Source organism: Girardinichthys multiradiatus, chromosome 1, assembly GCF_021462225.1.
Source record: "Girardinichthys multiradiatus isolate DD_20200921_A chromosome 1, DD_fGirMul_XY1, whole genome shotgun sequence".
NCBI lineage: Eukaryota > Metazoa > Chordata > Actinopteri > Cyprinodontiformes > Goodeidae > Girardinichthys > Girardinichthys multiradiatus.
The window spans coordinates 41,844,375-41,862,830 of NC_061794.1; the positions used below are offsets into that span (position 1 = coordinate 41,844,375).

At 39.3% G+C, this 18,456-nt stretch overlaps 1 long non-coding RNA gene across 1 annotated transcript; it reads right to left on the bottom strand.

The window, feature by feature from the left end:
- Positions 1-14,900: 14,900 nt before the first annotated feature.
- On the bottom strand, positions 14,901-16,263 carry LOC124866515. The gene is made up of 3 exons (XR_007037849.1): positions 16,239-16,263; positions 15,244-15,310; positions 14,901-15,035 (listed from the first exon to the last, which is right to left on the bottom strand). It is a non-coding gene; the product is annotated as an uncharacterized LOC124866515 (long non-coding RNA).
- Positions 16,264-18,456: the final 2,193 nt, after the last annotated feature.

Below are 18,456 nucleotides of genomic sequence, written 5' to 3' on the forward strand. Positions count from 1 at the left end.
TTTGGCCTGAAGTGTCACAGAGAAGACTGACTTGAACATTGTCCAGCAGACAAGCATCAACTCTCTAAAAGTGGTAGAGAGTAGGACACAAAAGGTAATCGCCAATGAAGCAAATTAATCAAAATTAACAGAAATAAAACTGCATGGCTTACTGTTATAAAAGGACGTATTGTGCAAATTAAAACTCCAAATTGTGCAGGTTTCAAGCATTTGAGCATCTTAGCATTTGAAATATCACTGTTGTACTTTTTCTATTGAATTACTGAAATAAATGAACTAATATAAATGATAAACTAATTTGTTAAGATGTTACTGTACATAAAAACAACAATAAAATAAAATAAAAAATAAAATTACAAACCTTGTTTATATAGCCAGTTTTCTGCAAGAATTCTGAATCTTGTATAAAAGCTTTGATGTACATAAAAACATGCATGTTACAAAAGAAAACAAAGTATTCAATTTCTATTATTTGCAGTTGCACAACAAATGTTGCTTTTGTTTATAAGTTACCAAAAATGTTTAGAAATTTTTGTTAATAGGTACCTTGTCTCACATATTTACAGGTTGGTTTAGATGAATCAACGAATTAAAGGTGTTTAACTTTTGCAATAACAAAATATAGAAAATCAGCTAAAAACTGATGCTGCTTTAATGGTTGTTGACTGATTCTTCAAAGAATGGGAAAAAGAGTCTGAAACATCTTTTGACAGTTTTTCTAAATTGGTTTTTGTCTGCATTAAAAAGCTTGGCCTCAGTGGCCAATTTCCAGCTCATAAAGGTTTGAAGCCATGCTGGGTTATGGTGTCGCTAATAAGACCTTGACTATTACCTGGACTGACAGGCAGAGAATGGGAGGAGAAGGACTGGCTCCACACTGCTCAGTCAGCCAGAAAGGCCCCAAGCGGCAGGGCTAACACAGGTCAAGTGATTTGGCGCCTCGGGTGCATTAAAGCTCTTTACAAGGGACTAAGGGATTTACATGGCCTCACCCTCTCGGTCTGGGCTTTTTATACGACCTGGCACAGAGCTGGTACGTTTTTTGGACCTTCTCAATCAATATGAAAGGGTAATAAAGTACGTTGCCTTTATGGGTGTTTACCTTTTTGTTTAGGTGCAGAGGAAGAAGGTTTGCCTGGTGTGTAGTCAAACACAGACAGACATGAGATTACATCCTTTGCTTTATGTTACTCCTAAACATTGACACAAAGAGACAAAATCCACATGCAAGTTCACACCTGTTTACACGTTTAATCAACATAATACCAAAAGCTTGGGAGCGATTCAGTAGTCTAATTAACAAATTATTATTGAATAAACATCACATGAGCACCAAGCTTTTTAATTTAAGCATTAAATCCAGTCATCACAGGTATACAGTTGTGCTCAGACGTTTGCATAAACTCATCATGAGCATTGAAAGTCTTGAGCAGTTTATTAAAGATTGCAGATTTCAATATGATCAGTTCAGACTGTTTTAGATTCACGGTAATCAGCTGTGTTTCCATGGTTTGGAAAATGGCTGAAACTGTGTCCCTCAGATGAAAAGAAATTGATTAGGAATCCGCAAATTGCAGGAACACCAGTGTGTTGCCTGTCCATACTGAAAGCAAGTTTTACCCTGCAATGAACTTGGAGGGCACTGACCAAAAAAAAAGCAAATGCTTCAAAACTAACTCCAAAAAGTTTCATTGAAAGCCAAATGCATTCTTGTTAAAGGTGTTTTGGTTAGACGAGACAAAATTGAGCTATTCGACACAATGACTAAAAGTATGTTTGGATGAGTTGATGATTTGCCACATTTTACCAACTGTCAAGCATAGTTGTGGCCATGGAATTTTGAAACAGGACAAATCAAGAAATCAAAACAGAAAAACTCTTAGAGCATGGCATTATATGAGAAGAAGACCATTGAATCGTAATAATACAAATCTAATAATAATAATAATAATAATAATAAGCAGTTTTTCCCATGGGGGGTCACATTTTAATTTATGTCTGAAAATGTAAAATAAATCCTTGCTTTTTACAGTATGTCTTTCCCTTTCTCGTGAACCTGTTACTACCCTGACTTCTTTTATCCCTTTAATATGTTACACATTGTACTCCTTTATGATAAATGTAAATAAGACATGAAGTTATGCACTTATTTTTCTTACAAAAGTCATTATTCATTTCTGGTACATTCATTTAAAGTACAGTTGCTGCTTAAGACTCTGCATACTTTGACATGACTTCACATGTTTTGACAGGATGTTTTATCTAAGAAAAATGTCTTGTTTAAACTGAAATAGAAAGTGTATGTGTCACGGAGTGACATTTTTGGACTCTGTTTGTGGCTTTGTGTTTATTTACCTTTTGCTCAGATTTTTCTATTTCGGTTTTTGTATCATGTTTTCTTTTCTCCCTCTTCTGCCTCCTAGTGTTTTCTTCTTAAGTTCTTTTATGGTTGTTTTCTTATTACTTGGTATGGTTTATTATTATTATTATTATTTGAATTATTATAGTTCTTGGTCTTCCCTGGATTCTCTAGTTTGATTTCTCTTTAGTATCTTTGTGTTTAATTGTGTTTTATTATTTGTTCCTTTGCACTCTTCTTGTTTACTAGTTTATTTTCTGTTTCCTTTCCAGTTAATTCAATCAGTGTGGTTAGGTTTGTTTACTTTTGTATTCAGGTTTTCTTTATGGGTTATTTGTTTGTTCTCAGGTTGTTATTGTTGTTCCTATGTTCCCTCTAGTTTCTCTGTTTAATTTAGTCATGATTATTCTAGTTTTCTTATTCCCCATTTGATTATTTATCTTTGTCTATAGGTTTGCTTGGTCTGTGTTTCTGTTTATTGTTTATTAGTTACTTTGCCCATCCTCAGTCTTTGTATTTGTTTCACCTGTTCCTTCTGCTTCCCTGCCTCCTTGTCACACCTGTTCCCTGTTTTCTCTGATTACCTGCCCTTTGTTATCCCTCAGTATATTAGTTGGTTTTGTGTCTTTGTTTGTTGCTGGTTCCTTGTGTTCGTCACACCTCGTTCTCGTCCATGATTATGCTTTGTTTTTTGCCACATCTTGCCTAGGGAAACCTGCTTTAATTTTGCTACGTTTTTGACCTGGTAAATAAATCTTTGAATTTCAAAGATGATCCTGCCGAGCTCTTGTCTGCTCTTTGGTCCGATCCAAAACCACATCGTGATAGTATGCTCCTTTAAGAGAGTTTATTTACAACATCTCAGACAAATACCACAGGACTTTTAAAGTTATATTCATCCATTGCCCATACCTAGCAGGGTTTCAACCTTGCAAGGCTGTGGGGGGCTTGTCACTATCTCTTATTAAAAAACGAAAAATGTATTTGGGACAAATTACATGATTTAGGTTTTTAATTAATATTGGAAGTACACTAATCAGGCTTTTTTTTGCAGATACCGATTTCTAGCTTTCCCTGAGATTTGACCAACTCCGATTTGAACTGATAAGGGTTTCTGTTTTATAACTGTAACACATAAAAGGGGAAAAAGTATGTTGCAAATAATTTAATAAAAGTGGCCTTTTTGAATCCAACAGAAAGTTAATGAACTTACAAGATATTCCTACTATTCACGAAAGCACATGTTTCTAACCTTTATTGTTTTTATTTTTTTAAACTCAAAAATGCAAGATGTTGGCTGATCCATTCATAGGCTTTAAAAGGTGGGCATTCTTAATTTTAATTTTAATGCATTTAATGATTATTGTAAAAACAAATGACAATATTTGACCTGTCAATCACAGTTTGAAGCAAATCAAAGGAAAATATGCTAATTCTGATCTCTGACTGCTTGATTGGTGCATCTGGTATTATTTTAGGCCTAAATACAAAGTGAAAAGTTGATCATAAAATGTATAATCACATTTACTTTTTATTTCAGTGCTTACCAGTTTTTAAACCTTGAAAAGCTCCCGGTTTTGGTCCATGAGGTAGACACCCTGTCTACTTTTAAGGCTAGGCTTAAAACTTTCCTTTTTAATAAAGCTTATAGTTAGAGTGGCTTAGTTTATCAGGGAGGGAGCCTTCCTACCTCCCTGTTGGATGGAGTAAGGGGGAGTCAAGTTTAGCCTAAACCGGCTCAGTTATGGTTGAGGTCCAAACACACCCTCCATTTCTGCTACCTGTATGACCCCTTCTCTTTTCCATTGGTTATAATCAGTCTGACAGAGGGAGGGATCCCAATCCTTGTGGTTTTTAGTATAACAATGACCATCAGTGGGACCCTTTGTGGAGTTCCTTGAGACGACATTGTTGTAAATAAGCGCCGTTTAACAAAATAATCTGAACTGAAACTATCTGTGTAGTTATGCTGCTATAGGCTTAGGCTGCTGGAGGACATAATGACCACTTTCACCCTCTTTGCTACATTCTCACACTACTCTACAATTTTGCATTATTTGCTGTTATTTCAGCTTTTAACTTTGTTCTCTCTTTTCTCTTCCAAGAAGCTACACCTGGCCTGGCTCTGTGTCTACCTGTGACACCTTTCTGGAGAGGGGCATCGTCCAAGCTTCTGCTGGCAACAACTTAATGCTCACCTTCTACCGATGATCCACATGGCCCTGTCTTTCAGTGTTTAACCCTTTCTCTCTCCTAGACATGGCAATTGACTGAGCTTAACTGTAACAAACTCTATGTGCTCTCTTTCAGACTCTAACCTTGAAAACTGGCTCAGCGTTCATCTGTTCTTTCTTTCTAGGTGAAACGACTAAAGGAGCTACATCCATTAACATTTACTTTTCCTTCCCTTAGAAAGTAATCCTGGATCAATGTGTTATGGCTTGCGAGATATAGGACCCCAGAATGCAGGCGAGCAGGCAGCGTGATGGTAAGTGCAAAAACGATTTAATAAAAAACAAAAACTCACTCTCAGAAGAGGCAGGAACAAAACAATAAACGGACAGGCGGGACAGGCTTGGCATGAACCACAAAGCAAGACAAGAGCATGATTTGAGAACAAGACATGATATGAGAAATGTTTCCGCGATGACTCCCTGAACAGGTGTGTATATATGGAGTGAAAACCAGGTGGAGCAAGGAGACAGATTAACTTGGAGCAGGTGAACCGAATAAACTTAATTGACAGACAGAACAAAACGTGGCTGCGGCAAAAACAGAGACTAATATACAAACAAAACCAAACTTGACACTGCCAGAGTAATGGGGGCACTGTACCGGTCCGTTGTGGTGAAGAGAGAGCTGAGCCGAAAAGCAAAGCTCTCGATTTACCGGTCGGTCTACGTTCCTACCCTCACCTATGGAGATGAACTTTGGCTAATGACCAAAAGAACGAGATCCCGGATACAAGCGGCTGAAATGAGCTTCCTCCGTGGGGTGGCCGGGCACTCCCTTAGAGATAGGGTGAGGAGCTCAGCCATCCGGGAGGGGCTCGGAGTAGAGCCGCTGCTCCTCCACATCGAGAGGAGCCAGTTGAGGTGGCTCAGGCATCTATACCGGATGCCTCCTGGACGCCTTCCTTGGGAGGTGTTCCAGGCACGTCCCACCGGGAGGAGGCCCAGGTGACGGCCCAGGACACGCTGGAGGGACTATGTCTCTCGGCTGGCCTGGGAACGCCTTGGGCTCCTCCCGGAGGAGCTGGAGGAGGTGTCTGGGGAGAGGGACGTCTGGGTGTCTCTGCTGAGTCTGCTGCCCCCGCGACCCGGTCCTGGATAAGCGGAAGACGACAAGTACGAGTACGAGTACCAAACTTGACAAAACATGAACAGGACTAAAACATGACCAGAAAAATAATAAACAGAAGCATGATTAAAAATCTAAGAAGAACAATAATAAATAATAATAATAAACAAAAGAACGATTCAAAACCTTAACTGTGAAAATATAAGAAAAAACCCGAAACCAAAAACCAAACAACCCCAAGTCATAACAATCAGTGCTTCTTTGTTCTTTTTGTGTCTCTGCTCTGTTCTCTCAAATCCCCAGTCGGTCGTGGCAGATGGCTGCTCACACTGAGCCTGGTACTGCTGGAGGTTTTTTCCTGTTAAAAGGGAGTTTTTCCTCCCCACTGTCGCTACATGCATGCTCAGTATGAGGGATTGCTGCAAAGTCAACGCCAGTGACTGTCTACTGTCTCTACATGCTCATCCAGGAGGAGTGAATGCTGCAAGTCACTGACTGGATGCAATCTCCTGGGTTTCCTTAGATAGAAAAACTTTTTATCCAATTTGAATAAAAAACTGAATCTGACTGCACTGCTCAATGGTTAGTTATTAATTGGAATGTATGTACCTGACTTTTGTGAAGTGCCTTGAGATGACATGTGTTGTGAATTGGCGCTATATAAATAAACTGAATTGAATTGAAAATATTTATTATATCTATATTAAGCCATTTAAATGACAAAACTGAAATACTGCAGTTGATGTTAAAATGTTCCTTAATATAAAACACATGTTTAATAAAGCAGAAAATAGTTTTTATTAAACCAGTTCTTATTTCACAGATGACCTAAGATAGGCAGTTCCCTGCTAACATAGGTACCATGATGCTCACTTTGTATACACTTAAACTCCTATATTTGAATTCTGAATCTGTTGCACTTTCACAATAAGTCAGATGCTGCCATCTTGTGGTCAGGTTTAAAAAGATGCCATTTGCAACAGCAGGTTTTAAAAACCCTGCTGCTGGGTGTCTGTCCCTTTGCGTGAATAAATTCAATCAACAAGTCCCTCCCTGAACAAAAGGAACAGCTGCATCCTTCTGTAATTCACTTACTTTGACTCTGCAAAGGTCATGAGAGCATCCTTTGTCAATATTGGGAACCTAATGAATCCTAAATGACAGGGCACAAAGATACACTTAGGCAAGTAATTAAGAGTGAGTTGAAGATACATCGTGAAGTAAAAAACACACAAATCAGAAAAAAGTATTTAAAACTGAAATTGAGTAAATCCTGACAATAATTTTAGAAAGCATAGAGCACAGAAACATGCCCAGGTTTTGCAGACGTTTGCCTGTTAATACCTTTGGTTGCCTGCTGCAGACAGGCCACATGTTCCAGATTAGATCAAACTCCAGGTTGCCTATTTCGATTCTAAATGCAGCCGTTCTGCACTTTGTTACCATGACGACACTTGCAGTCTGGTCTGGTGTCTGGCAGCGTAAAAATAGACAGGGAGTTGTGGTTCGGTTAAGGACTCCCTCAGATGATACCGGGCAACAGACAATAAAAAAATATGGTTAGAACAGACGTCACACTGTATCTGGCATTGGTCCCCAAATCAAACTTTGATGATGAAGCATTGAGCTGCTGTTTGCTGCCTGAAGTGCGCTCAGCTTAATTGCTCCCAGCTTGATGTACTGTGGCAGTGTCGAAACAGGGCAAAGAGACTTGGGTTGCCAAAGGTCATGTTTGGAGACCCCCTCACAGCTGTACAAGGACCACAAACAGAAAGAACTGGATTACAAACTGGTGGCAAATGCACAAGAAGATTGCTGTGAGAAAGATGTGGTCCACAACCACAATACACAGTCATGATTAAAAAAAAGTAAATGGTTTCTTCTGGGGCTGCACGGTGGTTGGTAGCACTGTTGCCTTGCAGCAAGAAGGTCCTGGGTTCAATTCCCAACCAGGGGTCTTTCTGCATGGTGTTTGCATGTTCTCCCTGTGCATGCATGGGTTCTCACCGGGTACTCCAGCTTCCTCCCACAGTCCAAAGACATGCCTGTTAGGTTAATTGGTCACTCTAAATTGCCCTTAGATATATGAATGAGTGTGTGTGTGGTTGTTTGTGTGCTGCCCTGCAATGGACTGGCAACCTGTCCAGGGTGTACCCTGCCTCTTGCCCATAGACTGCTGGAGTTAGGCACCAGCTCCCCCACGACCCACTATGGAATAAGCGGTAGAAAATGACTGACTGACTGGTTTCTTCTGTGAATTCTAGGGTTTAGATATGTTGTATGTATCTAGGGTTTTTGGTCTAAGGTCAACTTTATCAAATCATGAAATGCAGGAATCACCGATGTGGCTTTGGACACTGAAGGTCAGAGTTCAATAATTTCAGAACCTGGAAAGGACCAGAGGCCTAATGTAGAAAGAGTGTATAAGAACAAACATGTATGTTCTGTGAAGCTGCTTTATGGTTATTAGAGAATATTTCAAATGGCGCATTCTGATGCAAGATGCATATAGAGAAAGCCATTTTGTTTGTAAGGGCAATCCTGTTTTTGGAGTGAAGGCTGGGCTTGAAGAGCGTCAAGGAGCTTTGTGTTGCCCTCACCTATACAGCTGCCTACCTTGCTGGGGTTGGTAAAAAAGGCATATTTTAGCTGAAACTGACAAACAGATAGGGAGTGTTCTCGTTAACCCTGAGCCAAGAAATGTTGCAGTGTGGGATGGAGTTTATTAAATTCCAATATCATGCAGTTTACTAGGCCTACATTGAGTCGGTATTTGCTATAAGAGCATGAGTTTGTTTGTGTTATTATGAAGCATGTTAATTCAAAGGATAGATTATATGTTATGCACAAATGTAACTAACCTACATCATGACAGGTTGGCCTGGTTCAGTGCAAACTTCATTCAATTATTGAGCATGATTGGGAACAGACTAGAAGCAGGCACATTGTTAGATAGTTGGTTTCTTCATTGGAACATTTGTTTAATTGTAGTAATATTAAACCAGCTGATATGCATCAAGCCTGTACATCCCAGACATCATCCTGGCTTCACGACATTTAGACTAGTCATTGGTTCAAGTGAGTGATATCCTATTTTTGCAGGTTAATGACAGTGTCAGAGCGTTGTACCAAGCCTCTGAGTTTCACTGTGTTTACTGTTTCGTGTTCCTCTGTGTTCACCTTGCTTGGTGCACTTCTGAATTCATTTACAATAATAGTGTGTATAATCCATGTCAGTTGTGTTTAACACTAAAAGGTAAGAGTCTGATTTTGCACATGAACTCTAACTACTTTTTGAGTCTATCTCAGATAGGAGACTGTCCAACTCACTTTCCAAGAATGTCTTCTTTTTGCCAGTAGACATGACAGTTGATCATTCAGAGAAGAGGATTACACATGAAAGACATATTTTACTGTTCATTTATTTAAATAGAGACGTCTCCAGGAAGGAGTCTGTCATTCCTTCTTCTGAACTCAGTTCCACTTTGGTTGGGGTATACAATGGACCTCTTTCAGAATAATTTGTTTTATACATCTAGATTTGTTTATATGTACTCTGTCTTCTTGAGTTATGTCTACACCATGTTTTAGTACGAAATCCATGCAAGTATTTTTACATAAGGCTCCAGGTCTTCTAGACTCTCAGGATGCCCCAGTGAAATCTTGCAGGATTACATAAAAACACCAAACTGCAGACATTTGGATAATGACTAAAAACTATTAGAAAATTCTAACCATAAACATGCGTATGTTTTATGTTGGGATTCTGAAATGCATGTCTAACATTAATAATCAATCACTAAAGCTTTATGTAGACCCTACCAATATTCTGCAGATATTCATTGAAATCTATGTAATAAATTTAACACGGACAGTGAGGAACTCCGGTGCCCAGTCTGCAGTCATTCCTTGCGTAATCAAATCAGATGCACTGATGCTTCAGAAGAATAATAAATGCATACATCGAGAATAAGCAATCTCCTTCCAAGTAGCATCGCAGCACTCCTGACTAATTCTGGCTGTGAGACGTAGAGTCAAGGCGCATAATCAGAGCAATAAGGCAGATCAGCAGTGGGAAACCAGTGAGGCCAGAAATATGTGATCTGGTTTAATGAAGCAAATGATCTTCTGAAGTTGTTCTTCTTTCCTAAACTTTCACATAACCATGGTTATAGTACAAGCTGAAGAGAATGTTTCATCTTAAAAATATTCTGGTGGCACAATTTGTGTTTTCACACCTCATTTCACACTTCAAACGCCCCTTGTTGCCTCTTCTTAGATATTTTATGGCCATGTATTGCCTTTTTTTAGTTTCATTCTATAATTATAATGAAGAAAAAAAATCTCTAGTAATCTTTCCATATAGTATTTTCTTTGTTTTTCATCTCTACACAAATAAAATGTAAAGAAAACCTCTCAGATTCTTAAAAGTGTGAGAAGCAGATAAAGACAACCACTTTAAAAATTACTGATGAAATCAGTGATCTGTGAGCTTTTAAATTCTGCAGACCTGCATGATTAATGAGAGTGGTTGCAAGTTTTCTTTAATTACAGAGCAGAGAATATTCAAAAATTGATTATACTTTTGAAATTAAAATATCTCAAGCAAGATTTGTTGCTCATAGACTTAAAAAAATCTGAGAAACATTGGGTTGTTCAAGGAAAGAAAATCCAGGAGGGCTTTTAGCCTCCCAAAGTATTATTAAAAAAAATACTCCTAAAGCAAGATGTTAAATCATCCTTATTTTAAAAGAAGTGTAACATCTCAGCAACTAAACGCCTGTCATATTGACTAAGGTGTCCTTCCATTCCAGTCCGCCACTGGAAGGACACTGAGCAATAATGGTGGGCAAGGCACTGCTACAGGGACAAAACCTCCATCAATAATGGCATCATTATTTCTTTAGGTCTGCAGTTTTTCTATGAATGTGGTCATGGTAAAAAAAAAAAAAAGAAACAAGAGGAATGCCCAATGAAATTCTAGAGCTTAACATATTACCCACCACACAGGTGAACATACAGGGAACTGCCTCTGAGACAGTGCACCTGAGTGTTTAGCTGAACAATAAACTGGACTGGAGTCACAACCCTAATGCTCTTTACAAGAAGAGTCAGAGCAGACTCTACTTGCTAAAGAGACTAAAATCTTTTGGGGTGCTCCTGGTGACCTTTTTTTACTCTGGTGGCACCAGCCGTCTTCTATGGTGTAGGATGTCGGAGCAGCAGCTTAACTATGGAAGCAAATTGTTACCATATTTCAAATGAAAAAGCATTTTCAGAAATGCTTTTCATTTTAAGAATGTGGCTGCATTGTTTGACTCATAAATGAAATTAGTTATCAATAATCCTATTTGCATTTTAATTTTCTTCTTCAAGACTGCTCATTCTTTCACTTAATTAAAATGAAAAAGACATTTGAGATTTATTTTTCAAAATGTACCCCGGCAAATAGATACCAAAATTCAATTTGAAATGTAAAATTTGAAAATGAAAAAGCATTTCCAGAAATGCTTTTTCATTTTAAGAATGCGGCTGCGTCATTTGACCCATAAATAAAATTAGTAATCAATCATCCTATTTGCATTTGCATTTTCTTCTTAACGACTGCAGATTTTATGCCATAATCAAAAAGAAAACAAAGCAGACATTGCTTTTTCGTTTTCGTGGTCTGCCCGCAAAGTACTGCCCAGAACTCGAAAACGAAAAAGCATTCCGAGCTGCGGGCGCAGAAGAGTGACGTCAGCAGCCGCCCTTCCTCAGCTCCCTGCTGACCGAGCTACCCATCTTGTTCGGTGGGAGGCGCTGTGCACGTCTGCATTAGAGGCTGACATTTTTTCGGGAGTCCCACGGGTCACGGGATTCCCACGGGAAACCCGCGGGACGGGAGACAGCATCAGTAAAGATCCCGTGATTGGGACGGTACAGGATAAAACATGAACGGGAGCAGACGGGAGCGGGAGCTAACTAATAGGAGGGAAATAAACTAGGATCAATTGTCTTTGGAAATGTAAAACTGAGACTTTGTTATAAACTTTAAGAAAAAAAAAACTTGGATCGACGCCGCCATTGTGTAGTTTTTTTCCAAGAAGCCTATACTATAATGTGAGTCAAACGAACTACACGACCCACAAACCAACAGTGCTTCTGCTCGGTGTTTTCCACCTGCGTTCAGGATGGAGGGAACAAACGCAGGTGGAGAACTGGACGTGGTAAAATTGGATTTGCAACGTAAAGTCAGAAGTAAGGACTTATCTATTAAACTTATAGAGCTGACAGGAAAGTCGCAAATATTACCGAACTTCAGGAGAGTTGAATGTAGCGGTTTTAACACGCAGTCTGCTGCTTGTAAAACGTGTTTAGTCGTAATCAAGTTCACCAGTGATTAAGGGACACTTGTAAAACAGATTCTGGATTAAATCAACCCTGCTTCTCTTCATTCATCAAACCAAAAGTACCAACATGTGTCAAGTCTCATCTCACCAACAAAATTGCTGCATGTGCACTAAAGATTTAAGAGGTAAGGTACGGAAGCCCGTGAGGGGACATGGGGAAATTTATTTCTTTTGCGTCTCCACGCAATACTTTTGCGTTCAGCATTTTGGAGCAACAGCACAGATGATAAACTGCTCATAAAACAAACAGCACTGATATGTGATTGATATGGTTTATTTGTCATATGCAGGTTAACACGCAGTAAACAATGCGATTAAATGCTTAGGATAAGAAGAACCATTCAAATCACGATAAAAACAAAAACACTAATGGCGTACAAAAAAAAAAGTACACATCATGCAGCAGTAATAAGGAAATAAAGTGTCACAGATGTGGTTTCGTGCAGTTTTATGGTCCAGAGTTCAGTAGTTTGTTTGACAGCTTGTGGATAAAAACTGTCTTTTTGTCTGATTGAAGATAATTTTATTTAAGGCTGATTTCAAAATAAAACTCAATAAATCTCAAAACGGGTGTAGTGTTTGTTTCAATTTTGCAGTTATCGGGTTTGGAAACTATCCCACAAAGTATTGCGAAATAACGCAAAGACTATTGCGTGGGGACACAAAAGAGAAAAAATTCCCCATGTCCCCTCGCGGACCTCGTAGAAAGGCTTCATCAAGGGAAGATATTAAATAAATATGTTGTGAAATAGAAAAAAAAATGAATGTACCATTAAATGTACAATTTATTTAATACATCATTAAATATTAAATGTACCACTAATTACGTCATGTCGTCTTTAAAATTATACTTAATTATTCTGTGGCATATTTAATTGCATTATAGTCCATTTCATGATATAATGGTCCTTCTGCGTACCGGCGCAGAATCTTTTAGTGGTACGCTCTACCGGACCGCACCGGCTCACTTTCACCCCTGGCTACAGATGAGAGAAAGTGGTTACCTAAGCTCACCAAGAAGACCAGCTATGTCCTAGCATGCCCCCTCAATTCAGTGCAAGTGGTGGGATACAGAAAATAATTAGCAAAAATAACATCACTGTTGGACAATTTTTCCCATCCCATGCATGAAGCTGTTGCAGAACTGGAGAGCTCCTTCAGTGACAGACTGCTGCATCCTAGGAGCACCAAGGACTGTTATCACTGATCCTTTCCCTCAGCAGCTGTAAGACTTTACAACCATCACTGCTCACAACATACTCAGTAAACTCATCCCTGCTGTTATTTGCACAGTTTTTCAATTTCTTGTAAATAGTCCGTTATTGTATTTTTATGCAGAAATGTACACTAATATTTTTTTTAATTATACTACTCAGTTACACATTTCTTAAAACCTGATACCTGTACAGTCTTTTTTCCGATGTTGTAAATTTGTTCTTACTGTCAGTCTCTTATTCTACTCTTACATTTTTTTTTCTTTGTTTTCTTTGTTCTTTGTTAATCTGCATGCTTTGAATAACCTGTCACTTTGCTTCTGCTACACCGGAATTACCCAACTGAGGGACAATAAAGGATATTTCTATTCTTACAATCTAGGGTTTCTGGTGTATTTGGTATCTCTCATTGTTTTCATAATTTATGCATCTAAACACCACTAATGGCAGAAGGTGTGCTTTCTTACTTCAATAAATGCACAGTTGCTTTAAATTAAAAAGATATTTAAACATCAAACATTTGACTTGAGCACAAGTGTTGGCAGCATCATGATCTGGGCCTTTTTTGTAGCACCTGGACAGAATAGCCTGCAGTTACAAATGACAAAAATAATGTTTATTGAAATTCCTTATTGAAAATACCAAGATGCCCATTTTAAGAAGCGAATATCTCAGCACCTGAGTGATGTGACACAACAATAACAACCCTAAAAAGTGTTTTTATTGGAATGACCAAGTCAAGGGCCTTCTCAGCTCAGGCTTTAGTTTTTCTATAGGATTTAGGTCTGAGGAAGCGTGTGGAAAAGGCTGGTTTTGTGTCTTGTGAACCAGTTCAGTGTTGATTTGGCTGTTTAGTTTTTATCATTACCTTACTAAAAGACCTAATGAAGATTGAAGCTTTCTGGGATTCCCTACTTTACAGAATCTATGATGCCCTGGACTCTAACAAGGTTATCAAAGAGTTTAGAAAAAATCAGGCCTACACAGGTAACAGGTGCTCCAACAGTGGACTCATATTCATCCTTTATGTCACACTTAACACATCTAGAGTGTTGCTGTAGCAAAATCTTAAGCAAGACTAGGCAAGCATCAATTTTATGCAAACATTTTTCTAATTACAAAATTGGCGCATTTGCCTTATTTAAACAGCATGATCTCTTGTCTTCACAGTAACGAAGAGTAGCTAACAGCTTGTGTGTCATGTCACATTGGTACCCAGAGAAACAGAAAGTCATGGACTACTTAAAGTTCCTAGACAGTTTAATCAAAATATTTTGAATTGATTTTAAATCAACTTCTAAAAATGAGGTATGAATAAAAAATGCTTTAATTAGATTAGCACTGTCTTTTAAATAAGACACCAGTAATTTTGTCAGAAATAACACAGATTTTTTCCCCAATGCATAATTTATTCATGTCATAATGCTGCTTTAGCCAGACCCCGGAAGCAAGCAACAACCATGGATGCAAGAACCATTTTAAAAGGTTTATTTTAAGCCAGAATAATGCAGAATGATGAATACTGTCTGGTCAGGGAGCTTCAGGGAACTCTTCTGGAGAGAGACAGAAGCATTAATGAAGGGACTGGATGAAAGTTCAGTATGGAGATACATGAATGTATATAGTCTTACTAGAGGCTTAGGTTGTATTTGTGAGTGGGGTAGAAAGTGCATCTGTGGAGGCAGAGGTTGGCAGTTCCAGGAAGGCTCTGCGTATAATGATCATCTCTTCTAACAGCCGGTGATGGAGGGTGGACAGGCAGGTGGCGGTCTGAGGCGCGACAGGGAGGAAGGAGTGAATGAGACCAACGGTAAGTTCTTTCTGAGGCTGAAGAAGGTGAGTTATACAGTGGAGGTCCAAGGAACATACACTCGAGGAGAAGGTACACAGAAGGTAAGCAAGTTACTGACGACTAAGAGAGTCACAAGAGAGGAGGCCTGATTACCACACAGTGAGTGAGAATTCTCTGGCGTTTTACCTCAGGAACTCCACTGCTTTTTAAGCAGATGGAGAACAACTGTGCAGTTTGCCTGTCTGGAGCCACCCTGTGGACAAAAATGTAAGTATACAGTCACAAGCATCCTGCATGCAGCCTCACAGATGCAACAATTCAACTCAAATTTTCCAGTTCATGCTACTGCAATATAAGTGTAATTTATTTTACGACTGTTATAATCCTTGGGTGTTTTGTTCTTAATTTGTATTTTGATCACTTTAAAGTTATCTTGTTTCAAAGGGTCTTGCCATATTCTGTTCTCTGTTTATTGTAGTTCATCCATAAGGTCATATTAATCTTTTCCCCTTGGTTTGTAGATTCTTTTTTGTTTAGATTTCAGCTTCCTTTGTGTTGATTTTTCATCTTCCCTCAGTCTGCCTGTTTGCTCTACTCCACAGCTGTTCCTATTTCCCTGATTAACTCACCTGCATTCAATGTCATTCTCCACTCTCACCACAGTGTATATAAGCTCATTCGTTTCATTGTTCTTTGCTTGTTCCTCCTGTTGCTCTGCCCATGCTCCATGTCCTGTTCTCATTGTGTAAGTTCTGGAGGTGTTCTGTTTTAATCATTAAACTTCCACCATGCTCATCCCAAGTTCCTCTCTGTATTTTTTTCCTCTCAATGTACAAAACATGACAAAGACCTTTTAAACATATTTACCCCAGGATTTAAGAAACCATAGAGAGTGTTGTATATGATTTTTTGGATACAATCCGGGTTAGCACCCGAACATCCCTTTCAGACAGCTTCCTCTTGCGTCCACAGTTAATCCTGTTGGATGTGGTTCGTCCTTCTTGGTGGTATGCTAACATTACCCTGGATACCATGGCTCTTGATACATCACAAAGACTTGCTGTCTTGGTCACAAATGCGCCAGCAAGACGTGCACCAACAATTTGTCCTCTTTTGAACTCTGGTATGTCACCCATAATGTTGTGTGCATTTCAATATTTTGATCAAAACTGTGCTCTTACCCTGCTAATTGAACCTTCACACTCTGCTCTTACTGGTGCAATGTGCAATCAATGAAGACTGGCTACCAGGCTGGTCCAATTTAGCCATGAAACCTCCCACACTAAAATGACAGGTGTTTCAGTTTCATTGTCCAACCCCTGTACAGGTCCTTCTCAAAATATTAACATATTGTGATAAAGTTCATTATTTTCCATAATGTAATAAAAATTTAACATTGATATATTTTAGATTCATTGCACACTAACTGAAATATTTCAGGTCTTTTATTGTCTTAATACGGATGATTTTGGCATACAGCTCATGAAAACCCAAAATTCCTATCTCACAAAATTAGCATATTTCATCCGACCAATAAAAGAAACGTGTTTTTAATACAAAAAACGTCAACCTTCAAATAATCATGTACAGTTATGCACTCAATACTTGGTCGGGAATCCTTTGGCAGAAATGACTACTTCAATGCGGCGTGGCATGGAGGCAATCAGCCTGTGCCACTGCTAAGGTCTTATGGAGGCCCAGGATGCTTCGATAGCGGCCTTTAGCTCATCCAAAGTGTTGGGTCTTGAGTCTCTCAACGTTCTCTTCACAATATCCCACAGATTCTCTATGGGGTTCAGGTCAGGAGAGTTGGCAGGCCAATTGAGCACAGTGATACCATGGTCAGTAAGCCATTTACCAGTGGTTTTGGCACTGTGAGCAGGTGCCAGGTGGTGCTGAAAAATGAAATCTTCATCTCCATAAAGCTTTTCAGCAGATGGAAGCATGAAGTGCTCCAAAATCTCCTGATAGCTAGCTGCATTGACCCTGCCCTTGATAAAACACAGTGGACCAACACCAGCAGCTGACACGGCACCCCAGACCATCACTGACTGTGGGTACTTGACACTGGACTTCTGGCATTTTGGCATTTCATTCTCCCCAGTCTTCCTCCAGACTCTGGCACCTTGATTTCTGAATGACATGCAGAATTAGCTTTCATCCGAAAAAAGTACTTTGGACCACTGAGCAACAGTCCAGTGCTGCTTCTCTGTAGCCCAGGTCAGGCGCTTCTGCCGCTGTTTCTGGTTCAAAAGTGACTTGACCTGGGGAACGCGGCACCTGTAGCCCATTTCCTGCACACGCCTGTGCACGGTGGCTCTGGATGTTTCTACTCCAGGCTCAGTCCACTGCTTCCGCAGGTCCCCCAAGGTCTGGAATCGGCCCTTCTCCACAATCTTCCTCAGGGTCCGGTCACCTCTTCTCGTTGTACAGCGTTTTCTGCCACACTTTTTCCTTCCCACAGACTTCCCACTGAGGTGCCTTGATACAGCACTCTGAGAACAGCCTATTCATTCAGAAATTTCTTTCTGTGTCTTACCCTCTTGCTTGAGGGTGTCAATAGTGGCCTTCTGGACAGCAGTCAGGTCGGCAGTCTTACCCATGATTGGGGTTTTGAGTGATGAACCAGGCTGGGAGTTTTAAAGGCCTCAGGAATCTTTTGCAGGTGTTTAGAGTTAAATCGTTGATTCAGATGATTAGGTTCATAGCTCGTTTAGAGACCCTTTTAATGATATGCTAATTTTGTGAGATAGGAATTTTGGGTTTTCATGAGCTGTATGCCAAAATCATCCGTATTAAGACAATAAAAGACCTGAAATATTTCAGTTAGTGTGCAATGAATCTAAAATATATGAATGTTAAATTTTCATCATGACATTATGGAAAATAATGAACTTTATCACAATATGCTAATATTTTGAGAAGGACCTGTATATTGAAGTATTCTTGGTTCCTTGCCTGTTTTGTGCTGTTGATGCTAAATTCAGCATCTAACATCTGCAGCCTCAGTGGAGTTGAATATTCATCAAGCCAGCTAGAAACAGCCTTCTTCCCTGTAGTCTCTCCACCTCAAGGCACGACATGTTGGTCATTCTGTGCTGCCTATAAAGTACATACATTAGCACCCACTTTACCATGTGTGGATTACCTTTTGAATATCCCACCAATAGTCTTGGAATTTTCCAAGGAGAACCATGAAGAACATTCTAATATGAAACACTTCACTGTAAAATTCAATTCAATTCTATTCAATTAAGTTTTATTTATATAGCACCAATTCACAACACATGTCGTCTCAAGGCACATTACAAAGTCATTTCAAATGAATTATACAGATTTCAAGTCAGGGACATACATTCCAATGAGTCCTAGCTGTCAAACAGTGCAGTTTGATTTAGT